The sequence below is a fragment of the Primulina tabacum genome, unplaced genomic scaffold (genome assembly GCF_025594145.1).
Source record: "Primulina tabacum isolate GXHZ01 unplaced genomic scaffold, ASM2559414v2 Contig1383, whole genome shotgun sequence".
Classification (NCBI taxonomy): domain Eukaryota; kingdom Viridiplantae; phylum Streptophyta; class Magnoliopsida; order Lamiales; family Gesneriaceae; genus Primulina; species Primulina tabacum.
In genome coordinates this window covers 1-15,048 of record NW_027460234.1, presented here as the reverse complement: position 1 = coordinate 15,048, position 15,048 = coordinate 1, and the positions used below count along the sequence as shown (strand labels likewise).

Below are 15,048 nucleotides of genomic sequence, written 5' to 3'. Positions count from 1 at the left end.
TGAGCCGGTTCTGTGCGGAAGGGTATGACGCAGATTACTCCGAGACGGTTAACTCATTAAAACAATTATTTCGACTGTTTTAATCCATAATTTACGTAAACGGTCGCGACACGAGGTCTTCCCAGGGAGGTCACCCATCCTAGCTCTGCCATCGCGCCAGAACGCTTAACTTCATGGTTATGATTGGGCGAGAGCAGTGCCGCGTGTTGTCCATCGCCGCCCGCTCCACACGTACTCGAGGGATATAAGAATAAACATCCCACTCAATGTCGGGTGCGATCATACCAGCACTAATGCACCGGATCCCATCAGAACTCCGAAGTTAAGCGTGCTTGGGCGAGAGCAGTACTAGGATGGGTGACCCCCTGGAAGTCCTCGTGTTGCACCCTTTTCGTGTTTTTCTATTTTTGATTACTTGTTGACAGACGATTTTCGGCTCAAATCATCTGAATCTCGATCGGACCAGATAAGACATGTGAAATGAAAGTAGCTCGGGCACTGCCGGATTTGGACAAAATTGTAGGCTAATTTGATTGTAAACGGCAAACGCGAGACTCATTACTACGCAATGAGCTGACGAGATTTTAGCCGAATTCCTTCTCTAAGACCCTCTAATTTGCGATTTACCGCTTCTGTTAAGCTTTCGTTTCCTCGAGAAATCCGCTTAGGAAGTTCGAAATTCGATTCCGGTTCCATTTTATCGTATCCCAGGCATAATAATAGCTTTACATTCGTTATTTCCTTCTTCTTATTTTTTTTTTATTTTCTGGGAACATTTATCGATTTTTGTTGTCGTGAGCCGGTTCTGTGCGGAAGGGTGACGCAGATTACTCCGGAGACGGTTAACTCATTAAAAAATTATTTCGACTGTTTTATCCATAATTTACGTAAACGGTCGCGACACGAGGTCTTCCCAGGGAGGTCACCCATCCTACTCTGCTCGCCATCGCGCCAGAACGCTTAACTTCATGGTTATGATTGGGCGAGAGCAGTGCCGCGTGTTGTCCATCGCCGCCCCTCCACACGTACTCGAGGGATATAAGAATAAACATCCCACTCAATGTCGGGTGCGATCATACCAGCACTAATGCACCGGATCCCATCAGAACTCCGAAGTTAAGCGTGGGCGAGCAGTACTAGGATGGGTGACCCCTGGGAAGTCCTCGTGTTGCACCCTTTTTCGTGTTTTTCTATTTTTGATTACTTGTTGACAGACGATTTTCGGCTCAAATCATCTGAATCTCGATCGGGACCAGATAAGACATGTGAAATGAAAGTAGCTCGGGCACTGCCGGATTTGGACAAAATTGTAGGCTAATTTGATTGTAAACGGGAAAACGAACGAGACTCATTACTCCGCAATGAGCTAACGAGATTTTAGCCGAATTCCTTCTCTAAGACCCTCTAATTTGCGATTTACCGCTTCTGTTAAGCTTTCGTTTCCTCGAGAAATCCGCTTAGGAAGTTCGAAATTCGATTCCGGTTCCATTTTATCGTATCCCAGGCATAATAATAGCTTTACATTCGTTATTTCCTTCTTCTTATTTTTTTTCTATTTTCTCGGAACATTAATCGATTTTTGTTGTCATGAGCCGGTTCTGTGCGGAAGGGTATGACGCAGATTACTCCGGAGACGGTTAACTCATTAAAAACAATTATTTCGACTGTTTTCCATAATTTACGTAAACGGTCGCGACACGAGGTCTTCCCAGGGTCACCCATCCTACTCTGCCATCGCGCCAGAACGCTTAACTTCATGGTTATGATTGGGCGAGAGCAGTGCCGCGTGTTGTCCATCGCCGCCCGCTCCACACGTACTCGAGGGATATATAAATAAACATCCCACTCAATGTCGGGTGCGATCATACCAGCACTAATGCACCGGATCCCATCAGAACTCCGAAATTAAGCGTGCTTGGGCGAGAGCAGTACTAGGATGGGGGACCCCCTGGGAAGTCCTCGTGTTGCACCCTTTTTCGTGTATTTCTATTTTTGATTACTTGTTGACAGACGATTTTCGGCTCAAATCATCTGAATCTCGATCGGGACCAGATAAGACATGTGAAATGAAAGTAGCTCGGGCACTGCCGGATTTGGACAAAATTGTAGGCTAATTTGATTGTAAACGGGCAAACGGACGAGACTCATTACTACGCAATGAGTTGACGAGATTTTAGCCGAATTCCTTCTCTAAGACCCTCTAATTTGCGATTTACCGCTTCTGTTAAGCTTTCGTTTCCTCGAGAAATCCGCTTAGGAAGTTCGAAATTCGATTCCGGTTCCATTTTATCGTATCCCAGGCATAATAATAGCTTTACATTCGTTATTTCCTTCTTCTTATTTTTTTTTCTATTTTCTGGGAACATTTATCGATTTTTGTTGTCGTGAGCCGGTTCGGCGGAAGGGTATGACGCAGATTACTCCGGAGACGGTTAACTCATTAAAAAAAATTATTTCGAATGTTTTATCCATAATTTACGTAAACGGTCGCGATACGAGGTCTTCCCAGGGAGGTCACCCATCCTAGCTATGCCATCGCGCTAGAACGCTTACTTCATGGTTATGATTGGGCGAGAGCAGTGCCGCGTGTTGTCCATCGCCCGCCCGCTCACACGTACTCGAGGGATATAAGAATAACATCCCACTCAATGTCGGGTGCGATCATACCAGCACTAATGCACCGGATCCCATCAGAACTCCGAAGTTAAGCGTGCTTGGGCGAGAGCAGTACTAGGATGGGACCCCCTGGGAAGTCCTCGTGTTGCACCCTTTTTCGTGTTTTTCTATTTTGATTACTTGTTGAAGACGATTTTCGGCTCAAATCATCTGAATCTCGATCGGGACTAAAGACATGTGAAATGAAAGTAGCTCGGGCACTGCCGGATTTGGACAAAATTGTAGGCTAATTTGATTGTAAACGGGCAAACGGACGAGACTCATTACTACGCAATGAGCTGACGAGATTTTAGCCGAATTCCTTCTCTAAGACCCTCAAATTTGCCATTTACCGCTTCTGTTAAGCTTTCGTTTCCTCGAGAAATCCGCTTAGGAAGTTCGAAATTCGATTCTGGTTCCATTTTATCGTATCCAACATAATAATAGCTTTACATTCGTTATTTCCTTCTTCTTATTTTTTTTATTTTCTGGGAACGTTTATCGATTTTTGTTGTCGTGAGCCGGTTCTGTGCGGAAGGGTATGACGCAGATTACTCCGGAGACGGTGAACTCATTAAAAAAATTATTTCGACTGTTTTATCCATAATTTACGTAAACGGTCGCGACACGAGGTCTTCCCAGGGAGGTCACCCATCCTAGCTCTGCCATCGCGCTATAACGCTTATCTTCATGGTTATGATTGGGCGAGAGCAGTGCCGCGTGTTGTCCATCGCCGCCCGCTCCACACGTACTCGAGGGATATAAGAATAAACATCCCACTCAATGTCGGGTGCGATCATACCAGCACTAATGCACCGGATCCCATCAGAACTCCGAAGTTAAGCGTGCTTGGGCGAAGCAGTACTAGGATGGGACCCCCTGGGAAGTCCTCGTGTTGCACCCTTTTCGTGTTTTTCTATTTTGATTACTTGTTGACAGACGATTTTCGGCTCAAATCATCTGAATCTCGATCGGGACCAGATAAGACATGTGAAATGAAAGTAGCTCGGGCACTGCCGGATTTGGACAAAATTGTAGGCTAATTTGATTGTAAACGGGCAAACGGACGAGACTCATTACTACGCAATGAGCTGACGAGATTTTAGCCGAATTCCTTCTCTAAGACCCTCTAATTTGCGATTTACCGCTTCTGTTAAGCTTTCGTTTCCTCGAGAAATCCGCTTAGGAAGTTCGAAATTCGATTCCGGTTCCATTTTATCGTATCCCAGGCATAATAATAGCTTTACATTCGTTATTTCCTTCTTCTTATTTTTTTTTTCTATTTTCTGGGAACATTTATCGATTTTTGTTGTCGTGAGCCGGTTCTGTGCGGAAGGGTATGACGCAGATTACTCCGGAGACGGTTAACTCATTAAAAAAATTATTTCGACTGTTTTATCCATAATTTACGTAAACGGTCGCGACACGAGGTCTTCCCAGGGAGGTCACCCATCCTAGCTCTGCCATCGCGCCAGAACGCTTAACTTCATGGTTATGATTGGGCGAGAGCAGTGCCGCGTGTTTCCATCGCCGCCCGCTCCACACGTACTCGAGGGATATAAGAATAAACATCCCACTCAATGTCGGGTGCGATCATACCAGCACTAATGCACCGGATCCCATCAGAACTCCGAAGTTAAGCGTGCTTGGGCGAGAGCAGTACTAGGATGGGACCCCCTGGGAAGTCCTCGTGTTGCACCCTTTTCGTGTTTTTCTATTTTTGATTACTTGTTGACAGACGATTTTCGGCTCAAATCATCTGAATCTCGATCGGACCAGATAAGACATGTGAAATGAAAGTAGCTCGGGCACTGCCGGATTTGGACAAAATTGTAGGCTAATTTGATTGTAAACGGGCAAACGGACGAGACTCATTACTACGCAATGAGCTGACGAGATTTTAGCCGAATTCCTTCTCTAAGACCCTCTAATTTGCGATTTACCGCTTCTGTTAAGCTTTCGTTTCCTCGAGAAATCCGCTTAGGAAGTTTGAAATTCGATTCCGGTTCCATTTTATCGTATCCCAGGCATAATAATAGCTTTACATTCGTTATTTCCTTCTTCTTATTTTTTTTATTTTCTGAACATTTATCGATTTTTGTTGTCGTGAGCCGGTTCTGTGCGGAAGGGTATGACGCAGATTACTCCGGAGACGGTTAACTCATTAAAAACAATTATTTCGACTGTTTTATCCATAATTTACGTAAACGGTCGCGACACGAGGTCTTCCCAGGGAGGTCACCCATCCTAGCTCTGCCATCGCGCCAGAACGCTTAACTTCATGGTTATGATTGGGCGAGAGCAGTGCCGCGTGTTGTCCATCGCCGCCCGCTCCACACGTACTCGAGGGATATAAGAATAAACATCCCACTCAATGTCGGGTGCGATCATACCAGCACTAATGCACCGGATCCCATCAGAACTCCGAAGTTAAGCGTGCTTGGGCGAGAGCAGTACTAGGATGGGTGACCCCCTGGGAAGTCCTCGTGTTGCACCCTTTTCGTGTTTTTCTATTTTTGATTACTTGTTGACAGACGATTTTCGGCTCAAATCATCTGAATCTCGATCGGGACCAGATAAGACATGTGAAATGAAAGTAGCTCGGGCACTGCCGGATTTGGACAAAATTGTAGGCTAATTTGATTGTAAACGGGCAAACGGACGAGACTCATTACTACGCAATGAGCTGACGAGATTTTAGCCGAATTCCTTCTCTAAGACCCTCTAATTTGCGATTTACCGCTTCTGTTAAGCTTTCGTTTCCTCGAGAAATCCGCTTAGGAAGTTCGAAATTCGATTCCGGTTCCATTTTATCGTATCCCAGGCAAAATAATAGCTTTACACTCGTTATTTCCTTCTTCTTATTTTTTTTCTATTTTCTGGGAACATTTATCGATTTTTGTTGTCGTGAGCCGGTTCTGTGCGGAAGGGTATGACGCAGATTACTCCGGAGACGGTTAACTCATTAAAAACAATTATTTCGACTGTTTTATCCATAATTTACGTAAACGGTCGCGACACGAGGTCTTCCCAGGGAGGTCACCCATCCTAGCTCTGCCATCGCGCCAGAACGCTTAACTTCATGGTTATGATTGGGCGAGAGCAGTGCCGCGTGTTGTCCATCGCCGCCCGCTCCACACGTACTCGAGGGATATAAGAATAAACATCCCACTCAATGTCGGGTGCGATCATACCAGCACTAATGCACCGGATCCCATCAGAACTCCGAAGTTAAGCGTGCTTGGGCGAGAGCAGTACTAGGATGGGTGACCCCCTGGGAAGTCCTCGTGTTGCACCCCTTTTCGTGTTTTTCTATTTTTGATTACTTGTTGACAGACGATTTTCGGCTCAAATCATCTGAATCTCGATCGGGACCAGATAAGACATGTGAAATGAAAGTAGCTCGGGCACTGCCGGATTTGGACAAAATTGTAGGCAAACGGACGAGACTCATTACTACGCAATGAGCTGACGAGATTTTAGCCGAATTCCTTCTCTAAGACCCTCTAATTTGCGATTTACCGCTTCTGTTAAGCTTTCGTTTCCTCGAGAAATCCGCTTAGGAAGTTCGAAATTCGATTCCGGTTCCATTTTATCGTATCCCAGGCATAATAATAGCTTTACATTCGTTATTCCTTCTTCTTATTTTTTTTTCTATTTTCTGGGAACATTTATCGATTTTTGTTGTCGTGAGCCGGTTCTGTGCGGAAGGGTATGACGCAGATTACTCCGGAGACGGTTAACTCATTAAAAACAATTATTTCGACTGTTTTATCCATAATTTACGTAAACGGTCGCGACACGAGGTCTTCCCAGGGAGGTCACCCATCCTACTCTGCCATCGCGCCAGAACGCTTAACTTCATGGTTATGATTGGGCGAGAGCAGTGCCGCGTGTTGTCCATCGCCGCCCGCTCCACACGTACTCGAGGGATATAAGAATAAACATCCCACTCAATGTCGGTGCGATCATACCAGCACTAATGCACCGGATCCCATCAGAACTCCGAAGTTAAGCGTGCTTGGGCGAGAGCAGTACTAGGATGGGTGACCCCTGGGAAGTCCTCGTGTTGCACCCTTTTCGTGTTTTTCTATTTTTGATTACTTGTTGACAGACGATTTTCGGCTCAAATCATCTGAATCTCGATCGGGACCAGATAAGACAGTGAAATGAAAGTAGCTCGGGCACTGCCGGATTTGGACAAAATTGTAGGCTAATTTGATTGTAAACGGGCAAACGGACGACTCATTACTACGCAATGAGCTGACGAGATTTTAGCCGAATTCCTTCTCTAAGACCCTCTAATTTGTGATTTACCGCTTTTGTTAACCTTTCGTTTCCTCGAGAAATCCGCTTAGGAAGTTCGAAATTCGATTCCGGTTCCATTTTATCGTATCCCAGACTTAATAATAGCTTTACATTCGTTATTTCCTTCTTCTTATTTTTTTTCTATTTTCTGGGAACATTTATCGATTTTTGTTGTCGTGAGCCGGTTCTGTGCGGAAGGGTATGACGCAGATTACTCCGGAGACGGTTAACTCATTAAAAACAATTATTTCGACTGTTTTATCCATAATTTACGTAAACGGTCGCGACACGAGGTCTTCCCAGGGAGGTCACCCATCCTACTCTGCCATCGCGCCAGAACGCTTAACTTCATGGTTATGATTGGGCAGAGCAGTGCCGCGTGTTTCCATCGCCGCCCGCTCCACACGTACTCGAGGGATATAAGAATAAACATCCCACTCAATGTCGGTGCGATCATACCAGCACTAATGCACCGGATCCCATCAGAACTCCGAAGTTAAGCGTGCTTGGGCGAGAGCAGTACTAGGATGGGTGACCCCCTGGGAAGTCCTCGTGTTGCACCCCTTTTCGTGTTTTTCTATTTTTGATTACTTGTTGACAGACGATTTTCGGCTCAAATCATCTGAATCTCGATCGGGACCAGATAAGACATGTGAAATGAAAGCTCGGGCACTGCCGGATTTGGACAAAATTGTAGGCTAATTTGATTGTAAACGGGCAAACGGACGAGACTTATTACTACGCAATGAGCTGACGAGATTTTAGCCGAATTCCTTCTCTAAGACCCTCTAATTTGCAATTTACCGCTTCTGTTAAGCTTTCGTTTCCTCGAGAAATCCGCTTAGGAAGTTCGAAATTCGATTCCGGTTCCATTTTATCGTATCCAGGCATAATAATAGCTTTACATTCGTTATTTCCTTCTTCTTATTTTTTTTCTATTTTCTGGGACATTTATCGATTTTTGTTGTCGTGAGCCGGTTCTGTGCGGAAGGGTATGACGCAGATTACTCCGGAGACGGTTAACTCATTAAAAACAATTATTTCGACTGTTTTATCCATAATTTACGTAAACGGTCGCGACACGAGGTCTTCCCAGGGAGGTCACCCATCCTAGCTCTGCCATCGCGCCAGAACGCTTAACTTCATGGTTATGATTGGGCGAGAGCAGTGCCGCGTGTTGTCCATCGCCGCCCGCTCCACACGTACTCGAGGGATATAAGAATAAACATCCCACTCAATGTCGGGTGCGATCATACCAGCAATAATCCTATCAGAACTCCGAAGTTAAGCGTGCTTGGGCGAAGCAGTACTAGGATGGGTGACCCCTGGGAAGTCCTCGTGTTGCACCCCTTTTGTGTTTTTCTATTTTTTATTTGTTGACAGACGATTTTCGGCTCAAATCATCTGAATCTCGATCGGGACCAGATAAGACATGTGAAATGAAAGTAGCTCGGCACTGCCGGATTTGGACAAAATTGTAGGCTAATTTGATTGTAAACGGGCAAACGGACGAGACTCATTACTACGCAATGAGCTGACGAGATTTTAGCCGAATTCCTTCTCTAAGACCCTCTAATTTGCGATTTACCGCTTCTGTTAAGCTTTCGTTTCCTCGAGAAATCCGCTTAGGAAGTTCGAAATTCGATTCCGGTTCCATTTTATCGTATCCCAGAAATAATAGCTTTACATTCGTTATTTCCTTCTTATTTTTTTTCTATTTTCTGGGAACATTTATCGATTTTTGTTGTCGTGAGCCGGTTCTGTGCGGAAGGGTATGACGCAGATTACTCCGGAGACGGTTAACTCATTAAAAACAATTATTTCGACTGTTTTATCCATAATTTACGTAAACGTCGCGACACGAGGTCTTCCCAGGGAGGTCACCCATCCTACTCTGCCATCGCGCCAGAACGCTTAACTTCATGGTTATGATTGGGCGAGAGCTGCCGCGTGTTGTCCATCGCCGCCCGCTCCAACGTACTCGAGGGATATAAGAATAAACATCCCACTCAATGTCGGTGCGATCATACCAGCACTAATGGACCGGATCCCATCAGAGTAAACGGTCGCGACACGAGGTCTTCCCAGGGAGGTCACCCATCCTAGCTCTGCCATCGCGCCAGAACGCTTAACTTCATGGTTATGATTGGGCGAGAGCAGTGCCGCGTGTTGTCCATCGCCGCCCGCTCCACACGTACACGAGGGATATAAGAATAAACATCCCACTCAATGTCGGGTGCGATCATACCAGCACTAATGCATCGGATCCCATCAGAACTCCGAAGTTAAGCGTGCTTGGGCGAAAGTGCAGTACTAGGATGGGTGACCCCCTGGGAAGTTCTCGTGTTGCACCCCTTTTCGTGTTTTTCTATTTTTGATTACTTGTTGACAGACGATTTTCGGCTCAAATCATCTGAATCTCGATCGGGACCAGATAAACATGTGAAATGAAAGTAGCTCGGGCACTGCCGGATTTGGACAAAATTGTAGGCTAATTTGATTGTAAACGGCAAACGGACGAGACTCATTACTACGCAATGAGCTGACGAGATTTTAGCCGAATTCCATCTCTAAGACACTCTAATTTGCGATTTACCGCTTCTGTTAAGCTTTCGTTTCCTCGGGAAATCCGCTTAGGAAGTTTGAAATTCGATTCCGGTTCCATTTTATCGTATCCCAAACATAATAATTGCTACATTTGTTATTTCCTTCTTCTTATTTTTTTTTTTTTTCTGGGAACATTTATCGATTTTTGTTGTCGTGAGCCGGTTCTGTGCGGAAGGGTATGACGTAGATTACTCCGGAGACGGTTAAGTCATTAAAATAATTATTTCGACTATTTTATCCATAATTTAAGTAAACGGTCGCGACACGAGGTCTTCCCAGGGTCACCCATCCTAGCTCTGCCATCGCGCCAGAACGCTTAACTTCATGGTTATGATTGGGCGAGAGCAGTGCCGCGTGTTGTCCATCGCCGCCCGCTCCAACGTACTCGAGGGATATAAGAATAAACATCCCACTCAATGTCGGTGCGATCATACCAGCACTAATGACCGGATCCCATCAGAACTCCGAAGTTAAGCGTGCTTGGGCGAGAGGAATACTAGGATGGGTGACCCCCTGGGAAGTCCTCGTGTTACATCCTTTTTCGTGTTTTTCTATTTCTGATTACTTGTTGACAGACGAGTTTCGGCTCAAATCATCTGAATCTCGATCGGGACCAGATAAGACATGTGAAATGAAAGTAGCTCGGGCACTGCCGGATTTGGACAAAAGTAGGCTAATTTGATTGTAAACGGGCAAACGGACGAGACTCATTACTACGCAATGAGCTGACGAGATTTTAGCCGAATTCCTTCTCTAAGACCCTCTAATTTGCGATTTACCGCTTCTGTTAAGCTTTCGTTTCCTCGAGAAATCCGCTTAGGAAGTTCGAAATTCGATTCTGGTTCCATTTTATCGTATCCCAGGCATAATAATAGCTTTACATTCGTTATTTCCTTCTTCTTATTTTTTTTATTTTCTGGGAACATTTATCGATTTTTGTTGTCGTGAGCCGGTTCTGTGCGGAAGGGTATGACGCAGATTACTCCGGAGACGGTTAACTCATTAAAAACAAATTTCGACTGTTTTATCCATAATTTACGTAAACGGTCGCGACACGAGGTCTTCCCAGGGAGGTCACCCATCCTAGCTCTGCCATCGCGCCAGAACGCTTAACTTCATGGTTATGATTGGGCGAGAGCAGTGCCCGTGTTGTCCATCGCCGCCCGCTCCACACGTACTCGAGGATATAAGAATAAACATCCCACTCAATGTCGGGTGCGATCATACCAGCACTAATGCACCGGATCCCATCAGAACTCCGAAGTTAAGCGTGCTTGGGCGAGAAGTATATGGGTGACCCCGGGAAGTCCTCGTGTTGCACCCTTTTTCGTGTTTTTCTATTTTTGATTACTTGTTGACAGACGATTTTCGGCTCAAATCATCTGAATCTCGATCGGGACCAGATAAGACATGTGAAATGAAAGTAGCTCGGGCACTGCCGGATTTGGACAAAATTGTAGGCTAATTTGATTGTAAACGGGCAAACGGACGAGACTCATTACTACGCAATGAGCTGACGAGATTTTAGCCGAATTCCTTCTCTAAGACCCTCTAATTTGCGATTTACCGCTTCTGTTAAGCTTTCGTTTCCGAGAAATCCGCTTAGGAAGTTCGAAATTCGATTCCGGTTCCATTTTATCGTATCCAAGAATAATAGCTTTACATTCGTTATTTCCTTCTTCTTATTTTTTTTTATTTTCTGGGAACATTTATCGATTTTTGTTGTCGTGAGCCGGTTCTGTGCGGAAGGGTATGACGCAGATTACTCCGGAGACGGTTAACTCATTAAAAACAATTATTTCGACTGTTTTATCCATAATTTACGTAACGGTCGCGACACGAGGTCTTCCCAGGGAGGTCACCCATCCTAGCTCTGCCATCGCGCCAGAACGCTTAACTTCATGGTTATGATTGGGCGAGAGCAGTGCCGCGTGTTGTCCATCGCCGCCCGCTCCACACGTACTCGAGGGATATAAGAATAAACATCCCACTCAATGTCGGGCGATCATACCAGCACTAATGCACCGGATCCCATCAGAACTCCGAAGTTAAGCGTGCTTGGGCGAGAGCAGTACTAGGATGGGTGACCCCCTGGGAAGTCCTCGTGTTGCACCCTTTTCGTGTTTTTCTATTATTTTATTACTTGTTGACAGACGAGTTTCGGCTCAAATCATCTGAATCTCGATCGGGACCAGATAAGACATGTGAAATGAAAGTAGCTCGGCACTGCCGGATTTGGACAAAATTGTAGGCTAATTTGATTGTAAACGGGCAAACGGACGAGACTCATTACTACGCAATGAGCTGACGAGATTTTAGCCGAATTCCTTCTCTAAGACCCTCTAATTTGCGATTTACCGCTTCTGTTAAGCTTTCGTTTCCTCGAGAAATCCGCTTAGGAAGTTCGAAATTCGATTCCGGTTCCATTTTATCGTATCCAGGCATAATAATAGCTTTACATTCGTTATTTCCTCTTCTTATTTTTTTTTATTTTCTGGGAACATTTATCGATTTTTGTTGTCGTGAGCCGGTTCTGTGCGGAAGGGTATGACGCAGGTTACTCCGGAGACGGTTAACTCATTAAAAACAATTATTTCGACTGTTTTATCCATAATTTACGTAAACGGTCGCGACACGAGGTCTTCCCAGGGAGGTCACCCATCCTAGCTCTGCCATCGCGCCAGAACGCTTAACTTCATGGTTCTGATTGGGCGAGAACAGTGCCGCGTGTTGTCCATCGCCGCCCGCTCCACACGTACTCGAGGGATATATAAATAAACATCCCACTCAATGTCGGGTGCGATCATACCAGCACTAATGCACCGGATCCCATCAGAACTCCGAAGTTAAGCGTGCTTGGGCGAGAGCAGTACTAGGATGGGTGACCCCCTGGGAAGTCCTCGTGTTGCACCCCTTTTCGTGTTTTTCTATTTTTGATTACTTGTTGCAAGACGATTTTCGGCTCAAATCATCTGAATCTCGATCGTGACCAGATAAGACATGTGAAATGAAAGTAGCTCGGCACTGCCGGATTTGGACAAAATTGTAGGCTAATTTGATTGTAAACGGGCAAACGGACGAGACTCATTACTACGCAATGAGCTGACGAGATTTTAGCCGAATTCCTTCTCTAAGACCCTCTAATTTGCGATTTACCGCTTCTGTTAAGCTTTCGTTTCCTCGAGAAATCCTTAGGAAGTTCGAAATTCGATTCCGGTTCCATTTTATCGTATCCAATAATAATAGCTTTACATTCGTTATTTCCTTCTTCTTATTTTTTTTTATTTTCTGGGAACATTTATCGATTTTTGTTGTCGTGAGCCGGTTCTGTGCGGAAGGGTATGACGCAGATTACTCCGGAGACGGTTAACTCATTAAAAACAATTATTTCGACTGTTTTATCCATAATTTACGTAAACGGTCGCGACACGAGGTCTTCCCAGGGAGGTCACCCATCCTAGCTCTGCCATCGCGCCAGAACGCTTAACTTCATGGTTATGATTGGGCGAGAGCAGTGCCGCGTGTTGTCCATCGCCGCCCGCTCCACACGTACTCGAGGGATATAGAATAAACATCCCACTCAATGTCGGTGCGATCATACCAGCACTAATGCACCGGATCCCATCAGAACTCCGAAGTTAAGCGTGCTTGGGCGAGAGCAGTACTAGGATGGGTGACCCCCTGGGAAGTCCTCGTGTTGCACCCTTTTTCGTGTTTTTCTATTTCTGATTACTTGTTGACAGACGAGTTTCGGCTCAAATCATCTGAATCTCGATCGGGACCAGATAAGACATGTGAAATGAAAGTAGCTCGGCACTGCCGGATTTGGACAAAATTGTAGGCTAATTTGATTGTAAACGGGCAAACGACGAGACTCATTACTACGCAATGAGCTGACGAGATTTTAGCCGAATTCCTTCTCTAAGACCCTCTAATTGCGATTTACCGCTTCTGTTAAGCTTTCGTTTCCTCGAGAAATCCGCTTAGGAAGTTCGAAATTCGATTCCGGTTCCATTTTATCGTATCCCAGATAATAATAGCTTTACATTCGTTATTTCCTTCTTCTTATTTTTTCTATTTTCTGGGAACATTTATCGATTTTTGTTGTCGTGAGCCGGTTCTGTGCGGAAGGGTATGACGCAGATTACTCCGGAGACGGTTAACTCATTAAAAACAATTATTTCGACTGTTTTATCCATAATTTACGTAAACGGTCGCGACACGAGGTCTTCCCAGGGAGGTCACCCATCCTAGCTCTGCCATCGCGCCAGAACGCTTAACTTCATGGTTATGATTGGGCGAGAGCAGTGCCGCGTGTTGTCCATCGCCGCCCGCTCCACACGTACTCGAGGGATATAAGAATAAACATCCCACTCAATGTCGGTGCGATCATACCAGCACTAATGCACCGGATCCCATCAGAACTCCGAAGTTAAGCGTGCTTGGGCGAAAGCGTACTAGGATGGGTGACCCCCTGGGAAGTCCTCGTGTTGCACCCCTTTTCGTGTTTTTCTATTTTGATTACTTGTTGACAGACGATTTTCGGCTCAAATCATCTGAATCTCGATCGGGACCAAGATAAGACATGTGAAATGAAAGTACTCGGGCACTGCCGGATTTGGACAAAATTGTAGGCTAATTTGATTGTAAACGGGCAAACGGACGAGACTCATTACTACGCAATGAGCTGACGAGATTTTAGCCGAATTCCTTCTCTAAGACCCTCTAATTTGCGATTTACCGCTTCTGTTAAGCTTTCGTTTCCTCGAGAAATCCGCTTAGGAAGTTCGAAATTCGATTCCGGTTCCATTTTATCGTATTCGAGGCATAATAATAGCTTTACATTCGTTATTTCCTTCTTCTTATTTTTTTTTCTATTTTCTGGAACATTTATCGATTTTTGTTGTCGTGAGCCGGTTTCTGTGCGGAAGGGTATGACGCAGATTACTCCGGAGACGGTTAACTCATTAAAACAATTATTCGACTGTTTTATCCATAATTTACGTAAACGGTCGCGACACGAGGTCTTCCCAGGGAGGTCACCCATCCTAGCCTGCCATCGCGCCAGAACGCTTAACTTCATGGTTATGATTGGGCGAGAGCAGTGCCGCGTGTTGTCCATCGCCGCTCCTCCACACGTACTCGAGGGATATAAGAATAAACATCCCACTCAATGTCGGTGCGATCATACCAGCACTAATGCACCGGATCCCATCAGAACTCCGAAGTTAAGCGTGCTTGGGCGAGAGCAGTACTAGGATGGTGACCCCCTGGGAAGTCCTCGTGTTGCACCCCTTTTCGTTTTTTCTATTTTGATTACTTGTTGACACGTTTTCGCTCAAATCATCTGAATCTCGATCGGACCAATAAACATGTGAAATGAAAGTAGCTCGGGCACTGCCGATTTGGACAAAATTGTAGGCTAATTGATTGTAAACGGGCAAACGACGGACTCATTACTACGCAATGAGCTGACGA

The 15,048-nt window shown here is 45.3% G+C and overlaps 16 non-coding genes and 3 pseudogenes across 16 annotated transcripts; all 19 read left to right on the top strand.

The window, feature by feature from the left end:
- Positions 1-271: 271 nt before the first annotated feature.
- Positions 272-389, top strand: LOC142536602 (5S ribosomal RNA). Its single transcript, XR_012818374.1, has one exon. It is a non-coding gene; the product is annotated as a 5S ribosomal RNA (ribosomal RNA).
- A 676-nt stretch (positions 390-1,065) lies between these two features.
- LOC142536616 (5S ribosomal RNA) lies at positions 1,066-1,177 on the top strand (annotated as a pseudogene).
- Positions 1,178-1,854: 677 nt separating this feature from the next.
- On the top strand, positions 1,855-1,973 carry LOC142536601 (5S ribosomal RNA). Its single transcript, XR_012818373.1, has one exon. It is a non-coding gene; the product is annotated as a 5S ribosomal RNA (ribosomal RNA).
- A 680-nt stretch (positions 1,974-2,653) lies between these two features.
- On the top strand, positions 2,654-2,770 carry LOC142536604 (5S ribosomal RNA). The gene has a single exon (XR_012818376.1). It is a non-coding gene; the product is annotated as a 5S ribosomal RNA (ribosomal RNA).
- Positions 2,771-3,443: 673 nt separating this feature from the next.
- On the top strand, positions 3,444-3,559 carry LOC142536611 (5S ribosomal RNA). The gene has a single exon (XR_012818382.1). It is a non-coding gene; the product is annotated as a 5S ribosomal RNA (ribosomal RNA).
- A 681-nt stretch (positions 3,560-4,240) lies between these two features.
- Positions 4,241-4,357, top strand: LOC142536603 (5S ribosomal RNA). The gene has a single exon (XR_012818375.1). It is a non-coding gene; the product is annotated as a 5S ribosomal RNA (ribosomal RNA).
- A 677-nt stretch (positions 4,358-5,034) lies between these two features.
- On the top strand, positions 5,035-5,153 carry LOC142536618 (5S ribosomal RNA). The gene has a single exon (XR_012818385.1). It is a non-coding gene; the product is annotated as a 5S ribosomal RNA (ribosomal RNA).
- Positions 5,154-5,835: 682 nt separating this feature from the next.
- On the top strand, positions 5,836-5,954 carry LOC142536613 (5S ribosomal RNA). The gene has a single exon (XR_012818383.1). It is a non-coding gene; the product is annotated as a 5S ribosomal RNA (ribosomal RNA).
- A 661-nt stretch (positions 5,955-6,615) lies between these two features.
- LOC142536605 (5S ribosomal RNA) lies at positions 6,616-6,733 on the top strand. The gene has a single exon (XR_012818377.1). It is a non-coding gene; the product is annotated as a 5S ribosomal RNA (ribosomal RNA).
- A 675-nt stretch (positions 6,734-7,408) lies between these two features.
- On the top strand, positions 7,409-7,527 carry LOC142536619 (5S ribosomal RNA). Its single transcript, XR_012818386.1, has one exon. It is a non-coding gene; the product is annotated as a 5S ribosomal RNA (ribosomal RNA).
- Positions 7,528-8,205: 678 nt separating this feature from the next.
- Positions 8,206-8,313, top strand: LOC142536617 (5S ribosomal RNA; annotated as a pseudogene).
- An 884-nt stretch (positions 8,314-9,197) lies between these two features.
- Positions 9,198-9,318, top strand: LOC142536610 (5S ribosomal RNA). The gene has a single exon (XR_012818381.1). It is a non-coding gene; the product is annotated as a 5S ribosomal RNA (ribosomal RNA).
- A 672-nt stretch (positions 9,319-9,990) lies between these two features.
- Positions 9,991-10,108, top strand: LOC142536615 (5S ribosomal RNA). Its single transcript, XR_012818384.1, has one exon. It is a non-coding gene; the product is annotated as a 5S ribosomal RNA (ribosomal RNA).
- A 675-nt stretch (positions 10,109-10,783) lies between these two features.
- On the top strand, positions 10,784-10,894 carry LOC142536614 (5S ribosomal RNA; annotated as a pseudogene).
- A 673-nt stretch (positions 10,895-11,567) lies between these two features.
- LOC142536607 (5S ribosomal RNA) lies at positions 11,568-11,686 on the top strand. Its single transcript, XR_012818378.1, has one exon. It is a non-coding gene; the product is annotated as a 5S ribosomal RNA (ribosomal RNA).
- A 679-nt stretch (positions 11,687-12,365) lies between these two features.
- On the top strand, positions 12,366-12,484 carry LOC142536600 (5S ribosomal RNA). The gene has a single exon (XR_012818372.1). It is a non-coding gene; the product is annotated as a 5S ribosomal RNA (ribosomal RNA).
- Positions 12,485-13,157: 673 nt separating this feature from the next.
- Positions 13,158-13,276, top strand: LOC142536620 (5S ribosomal RNA). Its single transcript, XR_012818387.1, has one exon. It is a non-coding gene; the product is annotated as a 5S ribosomal RNA (ribosomal RNA).
- A 675-nt stretch (positions 13,277-13,951) lies between these two features.
- On the top strand, positions 13,952-14,069 carry LOC142536609 (5S ribosomal RNA). The gene has a single exon (XR_012818380.1). It is a non-coding gene; the product is annotated as a 5S ribosomal RNA (ribosomal RNA).
- Positions 14,070-14,747: 678 nt separating this feature from the next.
- LOC142536608 (5S ribosomal RNA) lies at positions 14,748-14,865 on the top strand. Its single transcript, XR_012818379.1, has one exon. It is a non-coding gene; the product is annotated as a 5S ribosomal RNA (ribosomal RNA).
- Positions 14,866-15,048: the final 183 nt, after the last annotated feature.